This window comes from Corvus moneduloides, chromosome 1 (assembly GCF_009650955.1).
Source record: "Corvus moneduloides isolate bCorMon1 chromosome 1, bCorMon1.pri, whole genome shotgun sequence".
Lineage (NCBI taxonomy): Eukaryota > Metazoa > Chordata > Aves > Passeriformes > Corvidae > Corvus > Corvus moneduloides.
The window spans coordinates 96,607,210-96,628,990 of NC_045476.1; the positions used below are offsets into that span (position 1 = coordinate 96,607,210).

Here is a 21,781-nt window from a genome sequence, read left to right on the forward strand (position 1 = left end):
AGAGTTTGCACTTCAGTAGCATTTTAGCAATGTGACAGGCTTGCTGTCAAATGTCCTGGCTGCAATTTGCTCCCTGTGACCTCATTCAGACCCACCCATGTGTTAGTTTTCTGCTGTTTAGCTGCTGTTTTGATCCAACATACTAGATCTCACTTGCAGGATGGTTTGCAAACTCTCGAAGGAGCAAAGTTGTGGTGAAGATGCCTCCTTGGCAGGAGAGGAACTGTTTTTCTCCCAAGGAATGCTGCTGCTTGTTTGGTCCTCCCATCTGTAAGCATAAGTGCTCTCACATAGTGTGAAGACAGTGGAGTTCAATAATAACTAGAGTTGATGAAGCAGGAAGATAAGCTGACAAAAACTTAGTCTTCTTGGAAAATCCCACTCTAACATCACTCACTAACTGCCATCAATATTAAAGAGGATTTTACGCCAAAGACCTCTCTGAAAATCCTGTTAACCTTCTGTCTTTGTCAATCTTAGATGTGGATATTTCAAATCAGAGTGCAGAATTACTGTTATTTTTAGACTGTTTTTCTGAAACACTGTTGGCAATGTACTTCTTGCCTTCCTCCTCTTGTCTCTGCTGATATCAGCCACATCTGCCAGGAGAATGTGAAGCTCAAAATACAATCCAGTCCCTAGAAATTTCTTTCAGATGTGTGGGTGGACAGATGAGGAGAACTCTGCAGATGGTCTCTGATGGGCTCCAAGCCTTGACAACTCCAGACCCTCAGCATACTCCAACTAGAGGAGTCAGACAACAGCTGGACCTTCTTAGACAACTAAGAGACTTGCAATCAACAAAAGTCTGTAGACCCTCTTTGTAATGCTTTTGTTCATAAGCCTGATATGATAACCACCCACATCTTTCATGGCTAACCATGGCATTCAGGGATGCTTGGCACTGTGCAGACCTTTGTTTTCTGCTGCAACTTTTGTTAGAATTGTGCTAATTTGCATTGTTGTGACAGCTTCTGGTGAGTTTTGAATAGTCATAAATTTCACTAAATTGTTTATTTAAAATGCTTCTTTGAGAAGGGTGTTATTTTGAGGTTTAAAATGTGGACGGTCTGAATGAAAAGGAATGTTCTTCTTTGTAGTCCTGTTTTGAGGACGTCTTCTGACACATGAAACTTTCATTATCCTTTAATTATTGATAGGAAGCATTTTCTTACCAGCATAGCACTTACATACAGTGAAATCACTTTTCAGGAGAAATTACTGCAAGCAGTTTTTGGATGAGTTTCAGTTTTGCAAATTGCTTAGGTTTTTTCCCTTTTGTTTTTTCTTAGTATCCTATAAATTAAGGCACAAATTATAAGCAAGATCGTTATGCTGTCATGAATCACTCAAGTACTAATGGCCTAATGCACTAAGCCTTAATTAGTAATATTGTATTTTTAAAAAGACAGTATTGTGAATGAAACCTGAACATGCACTGTTTTATAACTGGGCTTCCCAGAAGATTTTAAATGGATTCCTCTTCTTAGTATGTTTTTAAATAATTGATACGGCCACTTCAAGCCCTTGGTAGACAAATGGATTATTGGCTGCTGGTGACAAAATTTGGTTTGGGCATAATAACTTCACAGAGACATGGCACTGCATACATCTGCTGCTCTAATTAGCAAGTTTGCCTAGGGTGCTTGTATCAGAAAGAGTGGGAAAAAATAGTGCTCCACAATCTGTTGTAACAGAGTGATTCCTCCAAAATGTGATTTATACAAGATTTCTGTTTAACTCTTTCACTTCTACGGGAACATTCTGATACCATTTTAGCAAATTTTATACAGGCAGGATGGTACTGGCCTTACCTGAATGAGCTCCCTGCTTGGAAATGCCACTTTTGTATGCTAGATTTAGGGCCTGCAAGTGCATTGTTCCATGGTGCAAAAGACCATTTTGTTGTCTTCTGTAGAACAGACCATTGAGACCATTGCTGCTCTGTCCTACAGAAGTCTGCTAAGAGGTCTTGAGCTGCTCCAGCCACAGAGAATAACCAGCAACCCTAGTGCTATATCCCTTTATTCCAGGTAGGCTCTCAATTTATGATTTTTTAACACGGATAATGAAAATCAGGACTAACAGCTTAAAATGAGTTTTGGTAGCCCAGTGACAGCCATATGTTTTTGGGGCAAACTTGTTAAGCAGGGACTAAAATCAGTTGCTATGACACAATGATCAAGTGCATCTTGTTTAACTGGAGAACACACAGCACTGGAAACAAAGCCCCTTCTTACTGGAGTGGTTGGAATTCTTCCAGTTGAACAGCATCCTGCTCAAACGAAATAGCTGTTGTAACGGGAAGAATTATTTGGAAGTGTACAAGTAAGATTGGCTTTTCTTGTTGCTGACTTTAATTTACCAATTCACCAAATATATCCTGGAAAATGATCAGTTTCAACAAATACCATGTGTGTTCCATGACAACACACAGCAGGAGTTTGGTGTCATGGAACTATAATTTATTGCAGCTTTCTGAAGAAAGCTGGTAGGCTTGTTGGAGAGTGTAGAGAGCTAGATCTTGTTCTCCTTAGACCTCATTTAAGCTAATAAATAATTCCAGTACAAGGCACTTTAAGGGAACTGAAAATAAAGCAAAGTGGAATTTAATTTAAGGAAAAGGAAAGAAATTGTGCCAAAAATGTTTATGTTGCAACCTGAAATCAAGGTGTACTTTGGAATATCTGTTGTTATTTTGAAATTTCCTTATCCATACACAGAAAGGAGGAAGCAGTATGATGCCGACATAAATTTATAGACACACAGCCTGACATACAGCTGGATTTGAACTTGCTTCTTCTATGGTTTTATGCTCTGGCTAATCCAAGTACTTAAGTTAATTGTTAACTCAATGGTCAGTGTAACTATGAAAGTATTTATCTTGTTTTCAAGACCACCAATGATGATGATAAAATGGAATATAGAACATTTATACATACCTACAAATTTGTCGATAAAGAGCATAAAGTCTTTGTATTATTTCAATGAAATATCAGAAATTTTCTAAATAATGAAAATATAGTGGTTTTGTTCCAGAATGTAGGGAGGAATTAGAAAGGAATGGAGAGGAAGCTACAAATTGTTGTCATTTATTTGTTCCCCCAGCAAAGACCTAAAAATCAGAGAAATCTGATTGGAATGATGAGAGACTTTAGATCACCTGAAGTTGGAGTTAAGTTTATTTTCCCTGTCAGGTATGCTTATAGTGTTCTATTTATGGGTATTTGAGGGGGTTTTACAGTTTAATGTCTGCTGAACTGAAATATATGGTTCTAGGGAGGATCTCATAAGGGAGGACTACATAAAATTCCTTTCTTATCCATCTGAATGATTCTGCCTTTTCACTGAGTCATTAGCTTTTATGCAGTGTGCTGTGTTCATTTGTGGACTAATTTTTGACATATGTATTATTCATGTTGTGACTGGTATTCAAGTTTTATCAATGATTTCAGTGTCCAAAAGAACATTAGAAAGAATGATGAACATAAGTTTGAATTCACTGGTACTCTACATACTTGTTCATGTTGGGCATACACCAAGACTTTTTGCATATCCTTTCTCAATCACTCTTGATACACAAGCAAAATTGAATTAAGCATAGAATGGTATTTCAGCAGCAGCAAAGATGCATTCCATTCTCATTTGTCCTGCTTGCCTCATCAGCACAAAAGACCATATATACAGGAAATTTCTTTTCTGCCCTTCACGAGTCCCCAGACACTAATACAAGACCAAAAGCATAACAGGAGGCAGTTTTTATGCACAAATTACTTCCTTGTTTCAGAAATGATCACTCTTCAAAAAAAAAAAAAAAAGATAATCAGAAGCTGCTGATGGTCAAAAAGTGCAAAGGTGGCTAAAACCTAAAATGTGACAGCTTAGAGATATTTCCATGGCATCTTGTTTCCATGGCTTGAAGTTCAGGGGGCTTATATTTTTCTATGAACTTGACTTCCTGTCCAACCAGTCCTGACCAACCTGGTATAAGGAAAAGCCTTTTTCCTTTTCTAGGGGATCATGGGAATCTGATACCAAACAGCATCATGGAAGATAAGTCAAGTGAGAGAAATAAATGGGAGTAAAAACATTTCAAATCACATGTGGGTAAAACTGTTACTTCCAAGTGCCAGTTTGTGAGCTTTGACTAACACTGGAAGAGCTTTTTGGTCAGACTTTTTCATGGGAAGCAAGTATTTCTGCCCAAGTGGGGTGAAAAAAGCAGGTGGAGTGGGCATGTAGTGTTTAGCACTGAGGTATTTTTCTGTGGAAATGAGTTTCTGAAACAAAGTATTCAATCTTGTGCCATAGCACCACATGAGCAGGATGTGGCAGAATGTTGTCATAGCACCGCATGATCAGTATAAGAAGGATGAGCAGCCAAAACCCCAGCTACACATATTTTTGGGCACCTGTTAGTAGACACCAAAAGTTCCTTGGATCTTATCTGTAGCTGTAACAGAGAGATGAATGAAATACAATACTTGAAAACAATAAGGAAAAAAAGCACTAAATATTTTGAGTGTAATAGAACTACATGCCAGCAGGCAGCAGGGATTCACAGAATGAGAGTTTCATTAAGTTGTTGTATATGGATTCATACAGAGAGATGTATGAAAAAAATACTTACTTAGAATTTATGTGATGTTCTGAGCAGAAAAGAAGACAGTGCTTGTTAAAAGAACCCAGTTTATTATTTTTTATGTCAGACAACGTAAAGGTTGGATGAAGAAAACTAAAAAGTGCTGTCAGGTGACTCTGAAGGGATCCTGCAATACTTGTTTGTTAGGTACACTGTCTTAACCAGTACCAATTCTGAAGTTACTGATTTTTGATAATCCTTTGAAAATGCCTAGTGAACAGTCACTTTTTTGCAGTGCAACTTATTACAGGCTGCTGAGCTGGACTTAGCACTGGAATAAGCTCTAAGAAAAAGGCAAAGATGTCATTCTTAATAAAGTAGGTCTCAAACAAAAATAGGAGAAGGAGATGGAGAGGGATCACTCAAAAATCCTAATTGCCTTGTTCTAGTTGATTATTATTGTTATTTACACACTGCTGCAATTTATACCTAGCCTGAGTCAGTACAATTTGAGACCTGCCCTGGTCTCAAATATTTGTTGAGTAATAAACATTCTTATGTGCAATGTACCTCCTTTTCTTTGGTATAAGAACACAGTTGTGTATGAAAGGGTGTAGGAGACACCTCGATATATTTTCATTATAATTTCTTTCAAGGACAGCTGCTATCCTGCCTGGGCTCCTACAGAGTCCCTCTAATACTTGAAGCATATTTTTTGCTGGTTGAAGAGTAGGTTGGGTAGTCACATTCATATGAATTGGAGGCTTAATGAATAAGAGTGCTTCATACTGATGCTTAAAGACATTTTTCCTCCTGAGCTTGCTCTTGTGAGATTTATTATGAGGAAGACTATTCCAGGCCAGTATTTGCTAAGTGCTTAGTTACAACTGAGATTTTTTCAATCTTCTGTCTACCTAGATATTCACAGTTTCCACAAAACTCAACCTTGAGAAATGCATGCGTGTGTAGTTAGTGTGTGCTCTATTTCTCTGCAGTGATATTGCATGGAATGCACTTGTGTATCCTGTGTAGAGAATCAGCTTTCAATTTCCTTATTCAAGGCCCAGTGTAGTTACAGTCTTCTGTGGTTTTGATTTTTACTGTAGAACTTCCACAGACAGCTTTACTGGTGCTTTATAATGAGTCATGGTAGTCTGCTAGTCTCATCTGTTTCTGCCTAATCTCATCTGAAAATTTTAAAGCAATACTGGGTTTCCTTTTTGCTGAAATTTTAACCTGTGGGATAAAATATAAAACATTACTAAGATATTGTCATTCAACATGATTCAGTCTAGCTGTTATATTTCCTTCAAAATCCACCCCACTAGCTAACATGCAGAAGCATTGAGGTTTCTGACTCTGTGGATAAGCTCAGTGTTGAAATCCCTCTTATTTGTTTCACCATTTTGAACACTTTAACATATTCCACCACAAGATCTCTCTCTGCACAGAAATATTTTAAATATCTCTGTTAGAGCAAGTTCAAAGGATGATCTCTCTGACATGCATTCTTCAAAGCACGACTATATTTCTCCACAACAAAAAAAATGTGTCTTGCCTCTCCCCCTTCCTACTGTGAGTAGTGCCAGAGCTGTCATTTTTTCAGTAGGGATTGTTTATAAAAAGGACCTATATTCTGCTGTTCAGCACAGTAGAAACCCTTGAGTTTTCAGTTTCAATGTATAAATATTGATTTTTGTACCTCACCAGTTTTGTTAGTTAACTCAAAGGTTATAGCATTTTTTGTTGAATGAATGTCTTTAAGGAAATAAAATACGGTACCTTCCTGAGGACTAAGTGCTTTTTTCAGAAAGTGACCATTTAATCCCAGCAGCTAACTATAGTCCATTTGGGGTACTCTGTCTTGGATCTGATGTGTTTTGTTGCTTAAGAAAGCCATTGTCAAAAATGACCACAGATGGCTGTTTATGTGCAAGCTATGCTAAATTTACACATAGACTCATGTTAAAGATATCAAAGCTCTTGGTTCTTGTTAGATATGTATAGCTATTCTTGATGCATTTCCTATAACAGTTTATTTAATTCTTTCAACATATGTTAGATTAAACATAAGTATTATTCTTCATTAGAAAGCATTGGATTTTGCATGACCCTCTTGATTTCACATTTCTGTTTTCAGTACTTCAAGAAATTAAGAACAGAGGTTAAGTTAGAACTGGGAAAGGTCCCATGCTTTGATCCAGTGAAAGTGCTCTTCATAAAAAGCCTTTATAGCTAGTTATCCATGGAAAAATTTCACTTTGAACCTCAGGCTCATGCTGTGGGATTTGATTCCTAGAAGTCATATTTGTGGCTCAGTGACCAACCTTTGCTCCCCTTCCTGTGAACCTGACTTCAGAACTCCAGCCAGCTGGAAAGCACTGTGTAACCAGAATGAGAACAACCTCAGGCTTGCAAAGATTATAGATAGAGGATACTTGGCAATATGAAAAATCATCCTCACTGGTGTATATTTCAACACTTCTCCGAAAGCTCAGTTTTGCAGGTTGTTGAGTATTGCTTGGCCACCATCAATTCCTTCTGAAACTAGTGGACTAAACCCTCAGCTTCATAAATCAGGGAAACTGCTGCTGTCCCAAATATATGCTTGATTACTACACAAAAAAGTCACGCCAGACCTGAAGATGGTCTGAGTTTTCAGGTCTGCATATTTTAAATCTTCAGTTCTACCCAATGCTTTTTGGTACTAGGAAAAGTTTCTGATCCAATAGATTTGGGAGGGGGTTTTGATGCACAGATTAGGAAGTTCCTTTATTTTTTTCTTTTCAGAGAGTAATTTTTTTTATTTTTCTCCATAAGCATTCTGCATCTCATTCCTCCTTCACTGATTAGGATGAAGTGAAAAGCCACCTCTGACTTACCAGCAATTCTGCTTTCAAGTACCTTCAGATGACCTTTGATGTGTAGCACCAGATGTGCAATATACACAGGAGGTGACATTCCAGTTACTCTGTCCAGGTAGTCTCTGCCTCAGACTTGAGGAATTGAAGACTTGATGGTGTTCCTCAGAAAATACAAGAAACAGATCTTCATTGCATTGAGGAGATTGTGGAAAAAACAAAGGGAGAGTGAACACAGCAATTCACATAACTCAGTAACACGTCCTGCTTTTCTCAAAAAATCCACAAGTTTGACAAACACAAACAAGAGGAAGAAGGGAATGGGACATGAAAGGGTAATAAGTATTCTTGTGTCTGCACTTGTCCCCATTCTACAGTCTTCCAGAGAGCCTCACAAAGTGCTCCACACCAAGTGAGGCTTTTCAGCTTCTGAGCCGTGGCAGCTCACCCATAGAAACGGTTTCCCAGTAACTTCCACAATCTTGCCTACATGGAGAATGCCAGCTCAAGGCTTTTTGTCAGAAGGCTTTTTGTGCATTAGTGAATCAGAATGTCAGACTTGCAAGAAGGCACTCCCTGCTCAGAATCACTACTTTCTAAATGTTGCTCCTTTCATATTTAATTTTGAAGCCGTTCAGCAGGGTGTTCACTCCTAGCTCTCTCCCTCTGCCAGGTTTTCATTCCTTTCTGTTTCATAATCATCATGAAGGAGGTATTTCACACTTACCTTCAGTGCCTGAGTGACACAACTGCAGATTTTGTTTGGGGCAGCAATCTGACTCCAGTTGTGCAAGCCTGTCTTCACAGCATCAGTGGTGGCAATTTTATCTGCCTCTGAGTACATAGTTAGGAGCAAATGTTCTTGCTATGCTGTTTGTTTAGTTAGAATCTGAGTGTTACATCTTTCCCTTTGAATTGTACCTGGACATAAAGAAGGCTCAACTTTTCACAGCTCTTTTACAGTTTAATGTACTGCAGTTTCTTTGGTCACTGAAAGTGTCAACTTTACTATAAGGAAACAACACCTAGCAAGCTGTCTCAATGAAGATGAAGATACTGCCTCTCCATAACTGTCTTCCTAAACCTTTAAGCCTTTCCTAGCCCAGATTCCTGTCAAATTAATAGGAATGCAAGAAATCTAGGACAACAACTTAAAACAATTACCAAGATCAGTCTCTGTTTGAATAATGCAATAGTTGTATAAATATCCACTACATTTCTGTTTGCATTACTTCTGGCAACTAATCCTTCAAGAAGCCAAGGGGTTCATCAGTGAGAACTGCTGATAGCTTACATAACCTTGTTTTGATGCTTGTTTTAATTGTGAATCCTTGCCTGGATGTATATAAGAAAAACTTGCAGCTAAAATTCCATTTGCTACATATTAATTTTTTTTTTTAAATTGTATTTTATATATGGCACAATAGCTAGCAAAGAAGCTGCATATACTCTTTGAGATAACTTTCTATTTTTAGGGTGGGTCTGTTTAAAAATTATTTGTGTAATGACTGTTGGGGTATGGCAGTACAAATCTTACTGTCAATAGAACTAAGAGGAAGAAAAACAATTGAGAGAGCACATTAGCACTCCAGAATATATACTGTTAGTTCCACAAGAAAATACTTACTGAGCTGGCAAACACTGGGCAAGGTTTTCCTTGCTGCAGATAAAGTGAGTGCAGCTCCTCATTCCCATTTTAAAACAATATTTGCAATTAAATGTCTAACCAAATATATGTATACATATAAACATGAAACAGATTTACTGGTAACTATTGGTTTAAACTCTCAGCATGTGTGCACCCCAGTCTCCTTCTTTCCAGAGTCTTTGCTTCATACTACGCAGCATCCGTTTCCTGCTATGTATTGGTGCTCAGCATCTCTGGGAATTAGGGGGGAAAAGACTTTGAGAAAGAGAGCACTATCCTCCTTCTTTTAAAAGAAAAAGCAAATGTACAAAAACCAAATTTAAGACTTAAAAAAGAGTAATTTGGGACATGGGGCACTGACAAGGCTATAGCCTTCCATACCCTTGCTCTTGCCCTGTGTTCCTCCCAGGTAAAGGCAAAGTTCCTAGCAGTGTTTTCACCAAGGATGTGCCATGAACAGACAAGATGCCATTCTGAGACTGGTGTCCAAGCAGCAATATTCTTGACTAATTTTGAATCTTCTGATACTAAATACACTGTTTTAATTAACATAATGCCTTTGTGTGAATCTCTGTTTAACATAACCTGCATGAGAAATTCTTATCCTTGCTCCTTTAGAGTGACCTAAAATAGATGTGCACAGTCTCTGAAAGGCACCAAACTTCCACAGTGTTTTCTGTGAATCTTCACATGGCTACCATCAAGGATCTGAGTCTTGCCCTTTTCATAACCACACCTGAACTGATGTACCTATACCTTGAAGAAACTACTGTACTGAAATATTATTTGGTGAATCAACATCTATAAAAATAAGGCTCCTTTTAGTCTCAGTGAGATAGGCATTTTAGGATGAGAAGCCTCTCAGGAGAACCATCAATTACAAACACCAAGCATTTCCCTTCTTGAAAACCTTGAGAAGTTCCCTTAAGTACGCCTGTTGATCAATGTAGAGAGCTGGGAACTTTAAGAGGCCATTCTGTTATTAGATGGACCAAGATATACTCAGTGAAAAGCTAAAGCTAATCCTACCCCTAAACCTAACCCTAATCCTAACCCTTAGAAAGACAAAGTTACCCTCAGTTAACACTAAACTCAAACCCTAATACTAATCCTAACCCTAACCCCTAACGCTACACACTAACCTGAATCATAATGGTAATCATAACCCTAAAGCTAACCCTGTAACCCTGCCCATAAACATAACCCCTAAGCCTAACCCTGACCCTAACCATAACTCCTAACCCTAACCCCTAAAGCTAACCCCTAACGCTAATTGTAATCCTAACCCCTAACGCCTAACCCCTAACCCTAACCCCTAACTCTAATCCTAACCCCTAATCCTAACCCTAACCCCTAACCCCTAACCCTAACTCTAACCATAGCCCCCTGGTAAATGAAATGTTTTAATTTATCCTGAAAAGACCTAAGAAATATTTCTGTAGGAACATAAATAATAATAAGTGTTGCAAGGATCATAAAGGTATTCAGCTATGATCTTACAGACCCCCAGGCATCCCTCCTTAGGGATCAGTGAAAGGTAATTGACAATAACAACTCACTGTTAAAATTTTTAATTTTGTTATCTAGGCACCCATGCATTCATCGTAAAATTATTGGGGTATATAAACAGAAAAAAATCCCTGAAAAACACAGAGAAATGCTTCATCACAGCCAAATGATTTAAGCATGCCAGATTATGATACAATTAAAGATACTCCTTAAATAGCCCAAAATCATAAGGGGTTTTGTTGATACATCTAGAGACAATAGTTATCTTGCACCACTTCCTCCTGGGAGCTCCATTTTCCATGTTATTATGTTTTCATGGGACTCACTGAAGCTTCATTTCTCCTAAAACCAATCATCCTGAAATAGGTCTGTGTTTCTGAGTCAGTTTTCCCGTCTTATATTTATGAGGGAGAAATGGGATATTTGAAGTGCGGTGCTGCGGTTGTCCATGTGCCTGTCTGTCGTGTCTGCTTGCCTAGTAGGTAAAGAGTGAGACCTTACAAGAGTCCAATTCTTTGAGCTCATTCTGTTCACACTGATGGCAAAGAACAAAAGTAAAAAGCCATGTAAAAAGACAGAGGCAGTTCACCTCAGAAGACCACAGCCAGTGAAAGCAACAGGCACATTTACACAGATGTTGGAGAAAGATGTTACAGATGTTGGAGGAGGTTTGGTGTTAAGGGCATACTGTCAGAGAGGGGATCACTGATTCACCTTTATTTAGTGCCCGGCAGCATTTGGAGAGTATTTCCCTTTCTCCTACTTGTATTCATCCAAATCTATGCAAATTACGCTGCCTGAGGTTCTCATGACTAACCAAGAGGGACAATTTCCATTAGCAACTTTATAGAGGACTGTGTAGGTAGTGATGCAGGCAGTTGAATAAGAAGAGATCACACAAAAGGATTTTGTTCCGAAATGAAAATCTACAAAGGAAAATAAATCACCATCCCACTAGGTAGCTTAACCTGAAGTGAAAATTGTGCTTATGCAACATTTGGGTGTTTAAACATTGCATTAGAAACACAGTTAGTTTTACTCAGAAGCAAACATTAGAATCGTCAATTTACAGCTTCCTAGAATTTTTTTTCAAACACAGACCAAAAAATCCCAAGACTTCATACTGAATTTATTCATTCATGGTGAATTTTCCCAAGCCAGGCCCACAGGCTTTTGTCCTAGGTGCTCAGGAGGGTGGCATGCCCAGACCTAATGTCTGCAGTGTTTCAGTATGGCAAGTGCTAAGTTTGAAAAGGTCTGTGATTTTTCTTCTGCTCTTTTTTTCTTCAGGAACATAAAAAAAAATTCTGATGTGATTGTCATTGTCTTAAGGGGTCAGATGTCTAGTAAGTGGAAAATGGGAAATGTTTGAGATGGTAGTTTGAGTAAGGCTTTGTATGTGCTTTGTAAATGGCTGTTCAGTTGTACAGAAATAAATAGAGACTTCAAATTAATATCTTGTCTTATTAACACATGAAAATTCCACTCAAATTATGCAAAAATAGTATATTTCCTTGTCCATAAAATGCTCTTAGGGCATAGTAATTGATAATAACCAAATACAATGGAATAGGTCTTGTTATTTTTTACAGAAACTTATCAGTTTTGTAAGTAAAAGTATGTGGAGGAAGATAACAGATGAGATTGCTCATTTGGGACAGCTTCTCTTCAGGTTATTAATCTCTTCTCTTAAATGTTGATCAGCTACTCTGAGTTCCTCAGTGAAATCACTTCTGGGAGTAAACCTGTATTATCTGTGTGCAGTATGACTTGACAGAGGTAAGCAGAATGATTAAAATCTTTAAATTTTCTTAAAATAGAGAGTGACAGAGAGATTTGACATTTCAGTGGTGACTTTTTTCACCTTTCCTTTTGCCATGCAAATTTTGCCATCAAGTAGGCTTCAGTTTTGAGCAAGTTGTTAATGAGTTGAGGGGTGTGTGCATGTGTGTTTGTGTCAGAGATTTTAAGTGCATGTGGTTAGTTTTTCTAAGGAGCTTAAGACCTAAAACCTCTTCATGTGTCACAGGCTAAGATCAGGGCTCAATCTGGTGAGCTTTTCTAAAGAGCTGGACATAAAAGTGAGGAGTCAAACTCAGGTGGTATGAAATCATGTGCTGCAGATTGATTCTGCAAAAACAGACCCAGGAAAACCTTCAGGAGGCAGATACTTCCCTCTAGGGTAGCCCTTTAACAACCTGTTAGGTTTTCATGAAAGCAATTTCTCTTAGCTATTAAATCAGTGAACTCTTCTTGGCCAATATCCCTTCCCAGTTCTCAGAGGCCTCTCTGGAGCATCAACATATAATGCTAGAATAAAAAGGGAACAGTAAAGCCAGAGTTCATGTGGCTCACTTCTTCTATATCCCTATGTTTACAGATGGTAAGATGGGATCTCTTTGAGGTCATTTGTTATTTCCCCTGAAATTTTCTGAAATCGCCATACTTGTGAGATTATTCTCTAGTTCTCTATCCTACTACAAAAATGTTTGGATGGCTGTGCTGCTACACTGAAGTGCTGACAGGTAAAAAACTATGGTGATCTCTGCCACATGTTGATCCTTACACAGGCAAGGAGTTCCATATTCGGGTTCAAGACTGAAACAGATGCTGGTCTTCAGCATTTATGGCAGCAATTTCAAGCTTTCGGGTGACATCAGGAATATGCTAACATTTTGAACGATGAACCCACCTGTTCATCCATCATTCAAAACTCCCTGTTCTTGAGCAAATCATACTCTGGTTTGGGATCTAGAGTCTCCTCTGAAACCTATGTGTGTTTTGTATGTAAATATGAACAAATCAATGAGTATCTTAAGTGATGAGATTTTTCTTTCCTCTTCCAAATTGGTTTCACCTGAAAGGAAGGCTTACTATAGACCAAACAACTAATGGAGTATTTCAATCAAGTGAGGCACTTCAGTCAGCAGTTCCAAGATTCACTGAATTAAGGTCATTGACAATGCTAATTAACCACTAGAGCATTAAATCTTTCCACCTGTAGAGAAGTTCTTCATGAATCATGTTTCAACATTACAAATCTTTAGAAGTGAATTACAATAGTGGCAGTGCTTCTGCTTCTTTAGTGGAGGGAGGGTGTGTCAGGGATATATCATAAATAACCAGAGATGGTTTCATGGTTCAGACCCTGAAATTTGGCAGATGTGATTACTGGCCTGAGCTCTACCCTCGCTACAGGTTGTTTTTTGTATGCGCATCATATCTTAGTTTTCTAGCAGTAAACCAGTAATTGGCATTTTCATGACTGAAAGGGTTATGAAGCACTTGGGAACAGGCTGCCCAGGGAAGTGCTTGAGTCACCATTCCTGGAGGTACTTAAAAGTCATGTTAATGTGACACTGAGGGACATTGCTAGGGATGGACTTGGCAGTATTAGGTTGAGTGTTGGATTCTATCATCTTAAGGGACTTTTCCAGCCTAAATGTTTCTATGATTCTATGATGTATTTTTAGGGGGAGTGGCTTAAATTATGTGATCTTAAGTAATTAAAATTTATGTCAGTATTTATAGTAAGTTTAAGAAACTGAATGGGGAAATTAAAGAAGAAAGGCAGCATTTCAGTCCTCAGTTCTACATTAATATTGTAGAGTTCTATTTTCCAACACATTCAGCACAATCTTTTAAAATAGTAATTTCTATTCAGAAAATTATTGCTCAATCATTATTATTCAGCATTATTTAATTAAATTCATGTGGGTTCTCATTTGGTGCTTTCACACTGTATTTTCATTGTAGGTCGTAAGAACCATGAATTTATTCTACCTGGTAAAACAAACATAAGAAGAAAATAACACCTACATCACATACTTACTTAACATTACCTATAAATGCTTCTCTTTGTTCTTTCATAGTATTTTGTAAAAAGAAAATTTATTGTAAATTCAAGGCTGATGAGTACTTTTGCACCTTGAGATAGTGTACATCCATTAGAAGTTTTGAAACTTTTTTAAGGGAAGGGTTAAAGCTTTTGTTTTGAAGTCTTTGAAGGGTAATACGGATCATAAAGCAGAGCACAGCTGAGCAAACATCTGGTTAAATATGTTTTGAGGTAACCTGTAGAAGATACAGATGGGGTTTGATGCTTTGTTTGGGTAGGGTTTTTTGGAATTTTTTTGCTTTTTCACATGTTCAGTCCTCTATAATCGAGATAGGTCAGGTTTGTGGGGGACCAAAGCTGCATGTCCAGTCCTGAACTGTCAGTCAAGTTGATAAGTATGTTAACTGCTTCTGTCAAAAGAAAGGTGGTATGGAAATCATGAGTTTTTTTCACGAAGTAACATTTCAAAATGTTTCATTGGCTTGAGTAACATTTTTTCTGCTCATAAACTAATTTTTAACATCCAAGAAGAGTCTAATTTGACTGAATGCAATTATGAGTTGGATTTTCTCTTCCCAAACTAATCCTTCTCAATTCTGTATCAAGGGCTTTTTCTTGGGATTTTTTCTGCTACTATTACTGTTCTTATTTGCTTAATAATAGTTGCTTTCTCCTTGTAGTCCAGCTAGGTATTATTCTGTCCTGAACTTATGTCCATTCTCTGTTCAAAGGAGAAATAGCTGCTCTGCATATCTACATTTCCCAAACCTTTAGGCAGTACAATAGTTACAGAGTACAATAGGACACCACTTTGACCATGAATAATTAATACCAGCATGCTTGCTTTCGGTTTACATTTGATTCAGTAGACCAGTGTCAGTAACAGAGATGCTAAGACTAGATTTTACTGGCAGTTCAAGAAGAGCTGTTGGATATGGCTTTTAGGGTACTTGAGAATATTTTTATTTAACTTCTGGTCAGGTACCACGCCTGACGTTTCACAACCTGTCTCCCTACTGCATTAGTCTTGTTCTACCAGACACCATTCCAGTGACTCCAAAGAAGTTTTTCACCATATAGCAGGGAAATACAACAGGACATCAGGTCCAACTAAGTATGATATTTGAGATGAAGTGTAGAGACCTAGAGTGTCTTTACCTTAAAAGATTTTTTATGAATTCTTTTTTATGTGTAATGATGCTTTTATTGTCATATTGGATGTAGTGACAGTATCAGTTACCTAGGGTGGGTTTGTTGGCTAAAATCAGCTTTTGCTAATTATGATCCAAGTGCTGTGAAGCAATACTTTAGGTGGAATGACTCATCCTGGAAACAGTATTTTAGGTGAACCAGAGGGTAGAACAATGTGATGACAAATGAGCTGATGCACTAACCTTGTTCATGTGACTAGCCAATAATACCTCTGAGTTGGTCTGCATTGGCTCCCATAACAAATGCAGATAGGGTTACTCTTTTCACGTGGTTTTGGTTTGATTTTCTTCTTTCTTTTTTTCACCTTCTTGTAAGAAATATTGAAAATTATATACTGGACCTAAGACTTGTCAGAGGAAGTTGAGATCCTGTTTGTCAAGAGTACAAAAGTTAACTATTAAATAGTTGTTTGAAGCTATGACACAAGCTTTGTCAAACTCATTTTTCCTGCCTGCTGTGCTCAAGGTATTACTGATGTCCTCTGCTTTAAATGACATAGAAATCATGGTATTTTCTTGAAGGAAGCCTCTGTGGGGTTTATTATTGGATGGAGCTGTTGACTGATTTAGGAGTTTCAATACCATCCTTTTTCCGAAGTCTTAGAAATCTGCTGAAATGAATGACTGAGTGTTATCCATAGCCCCCCATTAATCCTTCATCTCCCATCTCTTTGCTTGCTGATGTTTTTTACACTAATTTGGAGCACTTCTTCTTCTGCCATTGTGAGAAACTCTTATCAGTGACACTTTTGAAACTCAGGAGCATCACAGTGCAGTGTAGTTCATACCAACCCCTTCCCATCTCATGGATTTAGTACTTTTACTGTAACCACTAGCAACTTAATTTGCTAGGTGTACAACATACCATGAAATCTATCTCTCTCTTGATTTGTCCAGAAATTAGCAGTGTCAGCTGGGTTGATTAGGAGCTTGCAGCAGTCCTTGATGTCACATGTGTGAGAGTGTCTTTAGAGATCTGAAAAATACCTCGGGGAAGAGTACCTTGGGAAAGAGAGGAGAACAACATTCAATTCTCTTTTTTCGTATTTTTTTTCCTCTAAATACTTATTGTATTTGAATAAAGTAGGTTTCGATTTTCTACGTATTTCCTACTTGCAGAATGCTGCGGTGCCCCGCCGGCTAGCACGCTGTCCCGGGCACCGGGCAATCTCTGCCTGCTCCAAAGGGCGCACGGAAGACGAATCGCGGCGCAGGAGGGCAGGCGAAGCTTCGGGTCAGGTTCGCCTTGCCCACTGGTGGCAAAGGTGTGAGAAGGAGGTAGGAAAAAAGGTGGAAGGACTTCTTCGTGGGGGCAGACGGTTTATTGGGGAGAAAAATCCACAGAGAAAGCCGAAGGCGCCTGGCTTGCAGGGGGTGTTGTACTTCTACAATATGGGCGTGGAAAACACACAGTAACCACTGGAACATCAGCCAGGGGGTGTTACCGAGGCAGGGAGAAGGAATTACAGCAAATGGGAGAAGGGGTAGGTGGGGAGGAATAACAAGGACCAATTAACAACCAAAGAACATAGAACTCTTTGGAAATACAACCAAATATGAGAAATAAAGGGAGGGGAGGGCTGTAGCCAATGGGAAGGCATGGATTTATGTATTTTTCACAGCCTTATGAATGCTCAAGGCTTTTGGGCTGTGGAAGCATCAAACCAATGGACCTTTTGGTCCACTTGATTCAGCTGATCATTGCTCACCGCAACAGCAGAACATGGCATTAGAGGTTGGGTACAATCTATGCCATGGCTGGAGCTTTGCAGGAGACACGTTTTAATTGGCTGGTTGGGCTAAATCTGGCCCATCAGTGAGTGCATTTGGGTAATGAGGGCAAGAAGTAAGTTTTGATTTTGTAGCACTCACCATTTCCCAAGGAGCGGAGAGAAAGTGTCTCCTCTGTAGCGCAGTCATCCTTGCTTTGGTGAAGGCAGTGCATCCCAGCACGTTTCACCAATAGCTCCTCTCTCCCGTGGTTTTCCCTAGAGCTGAAGCCTTGCCCTTGGCTCCTCTTCTTTCGATGTGCTTTTCCTCCTGCCTCTGCTGCTGCCTGCCTGTGGCCACAGCAGGGCACTAACTCCATGCTAGCTTCTAAGCCGATAAGCCATGCAGTTTATTACCTCCTGTTCTGTTCCAAGTGCCACTTGCTTGCAACCTGGCTGCCCAGAGACGTCTGGAGGATGTATGATTCACAGTATCACAGAGAGCAAGATCTTTTCCATTTCCCTAATGGTTTTTTTGCTTTTCTTTTTGAAAACAATGCTGCTGGTATTTTCCATGAAAAACTTCTGAATAAAAACTTTTCCTCAGTCAACCTTCTTTTACTCTTCTTTTGCTTTCCACCTTTTTTTCTTATATATATGGTATATCTCCCTTCTCCCACAAACAAATCCCAGATCCAAAAGTCAGGCAAATATTTTCAGTTTGCTTTTTGTCACCATTGTTTTTATGGTTATGTGTAACTGAAGTTTATATAATGGAATGTGGAGACTAGTCATTGACTAACTAATTTTGAACAAGAAAATGTTCTGTGGGAGAACCATTATAAAAGCTGGCATGTGCAGTGGCTCTCTGTTGTTAAAATACTTTGGAATTTAGTAGTAGTAGTAATGGAACAGGAAGTGGATAAATATTTTCAGTTTATAGCCCCTGATGTTTGAATTCCACTTCATTGTGACTAGCAGAAAATGGGACATATTTACAGCACCACAATGAAAATTTCCCTTCTTGCTGTTGCAAAGAGAAAATGAAAAAATGTAGGGAGGTCAAATAAACAGGAAATTTCACTGCGGCATTAGGCACCAAGAATAGTGAGGTACTATTTTGAAGAAAAACATTGCAAATGCTGTGGCAACTGGCATTATCTTTGAATCAGTATTCATGAAGTTTATAATTAATTAGAATGTGTTGTTAGTCTTGCAGCTGAATTTTAACTCTACAGAATTTTAGCACTCTCTTTTTTCTTTGACCTAAATCCGTCTAAATTTTTGTCTTCACTAAAAGCGCAGAACAAAAACACTATTATGTCTTGGGCTGTGCTCAAGCAGATCAAGTAAGTTTGCATTGCTAAGCAAAGCCATATACATTTTAGTCATACCAGAAATGTTTGACCCCAGCACAATTAAGTGAGATGAATGTCCACGTGATGGAAATGTTAACTGTTTTTTGCTTAAACCTATTTGTAAAACAGACAGTCCAATAGGGGAGCAAAAGAGAGGGACAAATCTGAAAATGTAATCAGGCATAATAACACTTAAGTTTAGAGAGAAGAACAGCATTTAATTTGTAGATGTAAATGAAATATCATTACAATTCAGTGTCTTCAGGAGAGTTCTTCATTTACATTGGTTACTGTTAGCATTTCTTAAGGACGATTTAATATATATATATATTTGAAAGCTTTTTTTTTAAGCTGGGAGATGATTCAGAAGAGCATGGCTGCGTTCTTGCAGATGTAATACAATCCACACGTCCCAGTCCTGTGATTTAGATTTCTATTCTAACCAGAAGAAAACAGAATACATTTAGAAATGCTGTGAAAAACAACAAAACACCCTATGTGCTAACACATTCAAGACAATTGCTCATGATATTATTAGATTCTGTTTTGTTATTTGAAAATTAGTTCTACTTACTCCCTTAAAAAGACTTGATTTTTATTAAAAACATGCTGGGTTTGTTGGGGTTTTTTTCCATGAAAGCAATGACCTTTGGTCTATTGGGAGGGTAGGATCACCAGCTGCTTTACAAGCTTTTGTCCAGGCATGCCTTGCTGGTGCCTCATGGCCCTAAGTGAAAGAAATTGTCCTTGCAGCCCCATGGGCATGTGTCACCACATGCTCACAAGGCTGGTCCTCTAAATAAGCCGTGAGCCTGAGGTCCATGCAACGCCAAACCAGGAGAAGATGCTGCTGCCTGCTAAGAAATGGGGTGGGCACCAATTCTTTTTAATATGGCTGATGAGCTGGGACTCTAAGACAAAGGCTGATGTAAAGGTTTGAGTATTTCTCATCAGGAGTGGGGACCAAACAGGAGGAACAAACCTGATAAAAAGAATTTTGAAGGCTTTGGAACGAAGTAGATCCTGCAAACTACAGTGCCTATTGCAATGTTTATTGAAGAACCTTCAGTCTACACCATAGACCTCTGGTTCACATCTCTTGCAAGATGCAATACTTGGATGCACCTCTAAATAAAAAAAAATATCAGTATGTTTTAATTTTTTTTAATAAGATTCTTTTTTTTTTTTCTATCTTCAAAACTTCTAAATGTACTTGCACTTTTTCATGAAAGATTTTTCTACACTGGATTTACAATTCACTGTCAAATGTACATACAACAATTACCTATAGAAATTTTCTAAGAGTAGCCACTGGACAGCTTGGTTCTGGGGTTTTTTTCACTTACTACTCTCCTACAGATAAACCTGTGAACAAATTAAACATCCCTGAAATGCAATGAGCATTGGAAGGGAGAATTGTGCATAAGAACAATTGCATATTCAGGATCCCACAGCAAAGAGAAGACACATGTCAAGCTAGAAATCCTGCTCTTGGTGTCTTTCCTTCTCCCATCTGGATCACTTTCTGTGGCTTGAGATACAGAGGTAAAGAGTTCCTTTTATTTCCAGGAGAAGTATTTCCCAGGCAGATATAAGAAAGATGTAACTCCAGACTGAACTTTTTGGTATCTTGGCTGTATGCACAAAGCACTGGTGTAGCTATAACAGAGTGAATTCTTTGAGGTGGATTATTTCTGAAGGTAGATGAAAAGAAAGGAAGGTCTGCTCACCTGTTTCAGGATTGTTTTATCACATCTTTATTCCACGGCAAGGAATGCGTTTATGCTCATATGGTTTTAAACTGTGACCCAGATAGAAAGAGGTATGTATCATCTTGCCATACCTAAGCCACCCAGTCTCCTTCTCATAGCTCTCGTTATTTTCTTGGACACATTCCACCTTCCTCCATGGCATTTCCTGGGTTTAGATGTTTTAGAAGCCTGTTGGTTTTTGGACGGCTGGGTTTCAGGTGTGCTGATGATCAAGTAGCCTAATTTTAAATGTTGGCAGTGCTGTTTCAAATGTGATTGTATATTTGTCATAAATGTATGTTATTATGCTCTGTATTTTGTCCATTTTTAAACTTTGAATTGTCTGATGGTTTTGTCATCTGGCAATTTCTTTTTTTTTTTACATTTTTTTCGGCCAGTCCCTGGAGTTTTTCTAGAGTTAGCCAAGCACAGTCACAGTTGACATTATCTTGTGTTAGTGATAGTCCTTGCCATGAGTGGGAGGTTAAAGTAGATAACATCCAGGGTTTTTTCCCAACCATTATTTCTGTGATTCATCATGTATTACTCATTCATTTTCTGTGTATCACAGGTGTCCTTAACTTTATATGCTTCCTGTGACTTCTTAGCGATTTTGTGATGAAGCAGGAAGTAATTTCCTGAGGTTCCACAGCAGACTGAGACCTCAAGAGACACAAACTCCTGTTAGTGACAGGCAGTGCCACATTCAGATGACATGTGCTGTTAGTAAAAATCTGAGTTCTTGTGTAGTTGGTGCTCTGATCTTTCCCTCACGGAAGAATCGTTGCACACTTGCAGGGATGGGGGAGACTTCAGAAACTGAGTGTTCAGATTTATATCAGTGGCTGTCTGAAAAGATTCACATTTTGTGCCTAGATCTGGGAGGGTGCAGTTTGATCAGATGGATAAATAGCAGAGAAGGAATGAAATTACCTAGCTGGAGAGCAGGATGTAGCAGTAGACAGTACACATGGAACTTAATTCACTGGGGTTTCTCCTGTACTATGTCAGATGCAGTGTTGATAAAGCAGTATAGTTATTTGACCTAGACCCTTGATATTTGCTTGAAAAGACATTTGCAGAACTGTAAATGTGCTACATGTATTGCAATATTTGTTGGGCCAAGGTGTGGTATCTCTCCAGCAGACCCTGTACCTGTGCACTTTCACACAGCAAGAGATAAATAGATGGGTGGTGAGGAATGGGAAAGTGAGAATCAGTTGGGGAATGACAGAGGTTGTATAATGAGCTGAAGATAAAAAATGAATAAAATTTAAATGTGTATCTTGGCTAAGTGAGAGACAGATGGAAGAA

The 21,781-nt window shown here is 38.6% G+C and overlaps 1 protein-coding gene across 17 annotated transcripts in view; it reads left to right on the forward strand.

The window, feature by feature from the left end:
• The window catches only part of LOC116448603 (poly(rC)-binding protein 3-like), a 516,599-nt gene that overhangs the window by 13,724 nt on the left and 481,094 nt on the right, over positions 1–21,781 (forward strand). For 2 of the 17 annotated variants that reach the window (XM_032119252.1, XM_032119287.1), the window contains exon 2: positions 16,769–16,927. The exons of the other annotated variants lie outside the window; for them this stretch is intronic. The gene's annotated coding sequence lies outside the window, so the exon portion shown is untranslated. The remainder of the gene's footprint in view (positions 1–16,768; positions 16,928–21,781) is intronic. 17 annotated transcript variants of the gene reach the window in all.